This window comes from Etheostoma spectabile, chromosome 15 (genome assembly GCF_008692095.1).
Source record: "Etheostoma spectabile isolate EspeVRDwgs_2016 chromosome 15, UIUC_Espe_1.0, whole genome shotgun sequence".
NCBI lineage: Eukaryota > Metazoa > Chordata > Actinopteri > Perciformes > Percidae > Etheostoma > Etheostoma spectabile.
The window spans coordinates 27,819,746-27,826,032 of record NC_045747.1 but is presented as its reverse complement, the minus strand read 5'-3'; the positions used below and the strand labels follow the sequence as shown (position 1 = coordinate 27,826,032).

Genomic DNA, 6,287 nt, shown 5'->3' with positions numbered 1-6,287 from the left:
GCCTTTGTTACCTTGTTTCAAACCATTCTAGTGTGGTATAGAAAGCCAGCAGAAGACTCCGCTCAATTTGAGCCAGTTCTCATTAATATTCAATGAACTAAGCTGCTGGATTCTGATTGGCTAACAGCTAGCCAACTGGGTGAGCTCATGAATAGTAATGAGCTCAGGCAACATGACAGACTGACGAGCGGTTTCAATTGGCCCGATTTCTCCTCTTATTTTTTATTTTTTTTTTAGTGGCTAGAGCTGACAGGAGGTAGCAGTTCATCTTCACATTCGCCACATAAACACATACTGTATGTAAAAAAAAAAAATGCAAGTAAAAACGGTTGTGTGGCAGGGCACCTTTAAAAATGATCCTAATATTATCTACAAGCTCGTTTAGCCAGGAAGCGGTGTCATTCTTATAACATTTCTTCAAACAAGTCTCTTATGGATACTGAATGCATCTCTTAGGGAAAAGTCACTTTAATGATGTTTGCAAGTCTCTCACTTATTTACCAATTTTTATTTGTTTAAATTATGACTCATATTTTCGTACATCATTAAATTAATAACTAAATTGACTTCTAACTACATTTTTTTTTTTTTTAACTGAATCTGAACCGTCCCATAAGTATTTACAGTGTTCTCTCTATGGCTCTGTATGTTGGTACCCGATCTGTGCTGCCTACACGATCCATCCTGTGCATGCGCAATATGTAAATGGTTTGGAAATGAAACCGCTCATAAATGGGTCTGTGGATTATCTTCTTTGAGCACCACAAGCAAAGTGCCATGGAAGTAGTTCCATTGCATTGGAGAGAAGACAAGACGACATCTCTACAGCTCACATCATCTGGGACATCGGAGCAACTCGAAACATGTCATTTTAGGGTGAACTGTCCTTTTACAATTAAAAAAACTGGAGGGAATTTGCTTGGGAAGTGAGCATTAGATTTGTATTATGCCTTCTAAGTATGGGCACTATTACCCTAGCAGGAACTAATTGAGAGAGGATGTGGGGAATAAGAATATAACTATTCGCAAGCAATATTAATAGCCTTTCAAGGAGAGGTTGAGAACAGCGTAAAGTACATTTTGGACTCTAAAGAACCTCTGAAACTAGAATATTTAGGTTATTAATTTACCAGGAAAGATACAATCAGTTGGCATTCATGTCTACCATATTGTGTGTGGCTATAAAGCAGTTGACAAGGACATGAAACAGCCAAATCCACTTTAACTAAAGCCATGGCTATCAATTATAGAAGACGTCGGACAAGGAAAACAATATTTCACAATTAGATTACATAAAATAAGAAAAGGAATGAGATTTATCCTAAAGATATCGCATTGCCAGACACTTCCCCAAAACTTTTTAACCAAGTTCAAGTTTTGCAATAACTAGTTAGGCCTACTCCTCCCCCAAGCCCACCTTTGAGCCAAAGCTTTTTTTTTTTCTTCAAGATTAGTCTTTGGTCTGTGTATTTAATTTAACATGAATAAAAAATGTGCAATACACTACAGTAAATAGTTGTCTGGAAATTATTGAAACTACAATAAAACTATTAAGGACAGTCCATGGCTTTTCATGACAAATTAATTATGACATTTCAACTGTTTATGCTACCAGAAGCAAACACCACGCAGGACAGTTTAACCATGTATGTAAATATTGATTCATGGTTCTGTCTTCTACTTTTATGTAAATATATAAAAGATTTTTAGTCAAACTGTGCTATCTTTGCTTTAACCCTCGTATTATTTTCCCATCAAAATTGAAAAACCCTTGCCCCTCGTTTTGAATGTTGGTCCCTTTAACATTTTCAACACCACGCAACACTAGCTTATTAACTAATTTCTGGAATTTATGTTCAATAAACTTCATTTATAGGAAATTATACCTGATGTTTGAGTTAGAAAAGCAAAACTTATGAATTATTTAGACTATAATTAAATGAATGTGTGTTGATGGATAATCAGACTGGAATAGGTCAACTTTTACTCAATGCTATTTCAAAACCACTTCAATTTTTTTTTCTTCAAAAGCTATAAAATTCAATAAGACTCCCCAAAATTAATGAAAGCAGAGATTTGTACTTGCCAAAGAACATTGTGTGGAATCAATCATGTTGTTTTGGGTAGTTAAAAACAACATTAATATAGGAAAACGGGTCAATTTGACCCGAGGACAACATGAAGGTTAAGTGAACAAGTGAGCCAAAACCTATAGGCTACATTAACTCAATGCTCTGCTCTAAAGTGAGTAACACAGTACATACAAGCAAAACCAAGATGAGGATTAACAGTCAAACATGTGAGAAGAGACCCACAAGAAATCCTGAACAGAGTAGAGTGACTTTACCTTGTTGAGAACTTGGATATGAAAACACAGTGATGAAACATGAGCTGCCCACACACCTGAGTTTAAGTAGCTGCTGATCAGTCAAGGCTGTGCACCATCAGCTGATTTGGAGTTTGGAGACTGAATGTCAATGTGTGCCATCAGAACCCTAGATGGAGCCAAACTCCAGTCAGAAAAATAAGCCTGCTATAGAATTCAATCTTCCACCAGGCATTCTTCTGATTTATATCTGGCCAGTTTTTACAATGCCATAGTTCCTCTACTCAGTAAACCCCGACCTGTTCCTAAAACTCTCTCTCCTTTTTCAACTTCAATATATAATCAAATACTAAGAATGTACCGTATATAATCCCTCTGAGGAAATGAATCAATGCATGCACACTGTTCTTCTTCCACAAACACACATTGGATTTTGGAGGTGATGGCAATTAATGTATTTCTAATATATGAAGCACTCATTTCATGTGTCATTAACAGGATCTTTAACGTGTAACATGCATATGGATCTAGATTCTCATTTACTAATTAACCCGTTTTATTAGTTAAATTGTCCAGGCAAGGTAGATTTAGGAATTAAGAAAAAACCTTGATTAAAAAATAGGGCATTTTTTTCAGTGGAGATTTATATTACAGTCTAAAAGTCTTGTGATGCAGATGTCTACCAATTAAACTCTCTCATAGTCTTCTTTAATTTCCCTGTGTGGCATCAGTAGTACTAGTCTGATCACATCATCCAATGGACCTATTTAGTTTTGCTTTCTAAAATGATTTATGTATTCTCCGCACAGTCTACATAGCCTATATTTGAATGTTTATTTCTATTTGCTCATAGGTTTCATGCACAGAGGGGGAATTCCAACCCTAAATTTACTCTAATTTAGAAAGCAAAGTTGATGGCGTCACCTTAATTGGATAAAATGGCTTAGAGACGTTAGGTAAGTGTTTTTTATTGTAGTAGTTGTATTTCCCTCCCTCTCTGTCGAGCCGGAAAAAGAGGAGCTCAGAGATTTTTCCTTTCGAATTTAGCTCCATCAAGTTACGGTAGTCAGAATACTACCGGCATTTTGAAGTTGCAACCTTCAAATTAAAAGCGTACAAAATGAAAAATTACTAGCACGCGTAAAAGACTGTTACAGTGTTCCGTTGCAGTTTGTATGAATGTTTGTTATTTTTTATTAAATATATTTTATGAATTACGTTATAAAATAGTTTTACTGGTAGAATCCAGCTAGCTAACTCTTGGAGACGCTCGATACTATTTTGAAAAGCTATAACCGGACGTTCAAGCTACTTGTTATTGGACAGTCCCAGCTAGCTTGACAACCGTGTCCCGCTTCCATCCAGTGTAAAAACACAGGTAAATTGAACGCTCTAGCTATTTCAGCAACGTATTTGATTTACTGGTGTTGTGTCGTGCTGACTTTACATAACTGTAGCTAATGCTGTAGGTGACCTGTCACTATCAGCTGGAGCGTGTGTCTTTTGATTCACTATCACACATTCGGCATTTGCCGAAGGAAAGTTCACTTCTAGTGTAAACCACCAACTAGCTGTTAGCACAAGATTAGCATTAGCCCAGCTAACGATAGGAAACACGTTAGCTTACGTTAGAAATGTATTTACATTTCCCCGTCTTACTGGTGTTAATTTACCTTTGGCGTTCTGCACTTGAGTTACAAACGTTAATGGCAGTTTAGTTACCATAATAGATAGCTAGCTAGTGAAATGCGTGTTGTGCGTATGGCTAAGTAACGTTAGCTAACAAGACCAGGAACCGCACGCGCCGTTCTGTTCTCAGCGATGGAACGTCACACCAGAGTCCATTTGAAATCTCGACAGTTCAAGATACAGCTATACCTTGTTAATCTTATAAACTACATTACTGACACTATACATCCTTGAATACCTTTTTTTCTATGTAGACGGATGTGTATTTCAATTCGGCGTAAGTACTATCTCCAATCGGTGCGCATCGTTTTATTTATTTTTTACTTTTGGAAGTGTTAAGTTAACGTTACGTTTGTGTTCTTGCCAGTGTCTGTTCATATGCAGGAAACTGCAGGAAAGTTGGCTCTGATATTACACAACTAGCTGGGGATCGTGTCTCTCCGGCTCCAAACGGTCCATAATGCATACAGCGATCACTACAATCACACATTGTTAGCTAGCTAGCTAGGTCGCAACACACTGCCAAAACAGATGTGTTCGCGCTTGACAGGCAGATGTGCGTTAACGTTAGTAACCTAAAAGTTATCATTGTTACGCCATACGCACCGATTAACGTTAGCCGACGAGGCAAGCAAGCTCGATTGTAATTAACATCTGTAAATTGCCTGTCGTAATGTTACGTAAGCATGGCATGTCCACCTGTTGGGATCGTTCGATGTGAATGTTGGTGCAAGGCTGCCAAACTAACAACTAGCTAGCGAACCTAGCGTTGAATAGTTAACGCGGAAAGGTGGAAAAGTAGTAGTAGTAAGGTAACGTGAGAGAAGGTCAACGTGCTTGGTTGGGAGACCTAAGTGTATGACTATTTAAAATTCAGGACGAGGCATGCTGTGTGTAGTGCTCGTTTGACCGTTTATAGCAGGCTGCTTCTGCCGCTGCTGCACACGTGGATAACGTATGCTGTCTGGATTTAAATAGGTCCTTTTTCTTTGCTAAATTGTTTTTTACCTTGGCAAGCTTGTTTCTCTCCATCAACCAGGGCTTGTTACATCAATGATAAAGCAATGGCCACAATTACTGTAAAAGCTAAGCAGATGTTTATATTGTTCTGTAGATATCGGCTGTATCAAGTCCTTGCTTCCATATATAGAAATAATTTGGCCAGTCCTTAAGAAACACTGCTTAGCTTGTTTTGAGAAGGCATTGTTTATGTCTGAGTGCGGATTTGAGTCGCGCATGCGTCACTTTGCGACAAGTAGCTAGCTTCCAAGATGCTAACGAGAGCCGTCTGTAATATCAATGCAGTAAAAATCGCCCTACTTAATGAAGTTTGTTCACTGCTGGCTACAAGTTAGCATCAAACACAACAGGCTGTCACTTGAATGGTTTTGAGCGAACATTAGCAATCAAACAATCCTAGATAGTTAAAACGTTTTTGAAATGATTTACATCTATTATTTCATGGATTTCACAAATTTTAGTATGTCACGTTATGCCGTAAACGTCTAAATCTGAGCATGCGCGACACATTTTGCAGTCGGGGAGTGACAATGTCAAGTAAAAAAAAGAAGTGGTTCTCTCTCTAAAACACTGGCATTCAGACCAATGCTGATTCAGCTGCAATTAGGATTCTGTTGTTATTTTTAATAGTGAAAGTGTAATTGCAATAAAGGTATGCTTACAGTTTAGTGTCCCAAATTCCCCACAACGTAACCCCATTTGTACAGGTTCTATCCCCTGACCAATCGGCTATCCTAACCTTTACCACTCAAGGTCAAATGCCTAACCCCAACCAGTCGGCTGGTCTTGGCGTGGCCATAGTGGAATTTGGGACAATAAACTGCATGCAAACCTACAATAAATCAATGATTTCCTTAAGTTCCATTTTAAATAACTTTTAATCTTCCACAGTTAGAAAGTTTGGGGCAGAGAGGACATTACATTCACATACACATCTGGACTCACATAAATACCTGGACACTTTAACACTTGACTCAACACTGACACTTTGGACTGATAATTTATGGTAAATGTCTTTTTATAGCCAAAGGTTCTTATTGTTATTACTATTACTGTTATTATTGTTATCTTTATATCATCTTTCAATTTCCTTACGTGAGTCATCCCAAAAGGAAGTCACTTTTAAAAGCCTATCTCATATCTGAGTGCAGTGTTTTTGTCTGGTAAGCCTTATGGATCTATTATTCATGTACGTTATCGCATCACTTATACCCAAAGCAGCCCACCCACATTATCAAAACCCCCATTGCTT

The 6,287-nt window shown here is 37.8% G+C and overlaps 2 protein-coding genes across 3 annotated transcripts in view; one reads left to right on the top strand and one right to left on the bottom strand.

Annotated features, from left to right (window-relative positions):
• Positions 1 to 6,287, bottom strand: part of LOC116702551 (uncharacterized) — a 24,531-nt gene that overhangs the window by 9,862 nt on the left and 8,382 nt on the right. The gene's annotated exons all lie outside the window — the stretch shown is intronic.
• txlng (taxilin gamma) overlaps positions 3,522 to 6,287 on the top strand; it is a 13,392-nt gene continuing 10,626 nt past the window's right edge. Inside the window, exon 1 of one of the 2 annotated variants that reach the window (XM_032536821.1) lies at positions 3,522 to 3,704. The gene's annotated coding sequence lies outside the window, so the exon portion shown is untranslated. The remainder of the gene's footprint in view (positions 3,705 to 6,287) is intronic. The other variant, XM_032536820.1, reaches the window with a different exon arrangement.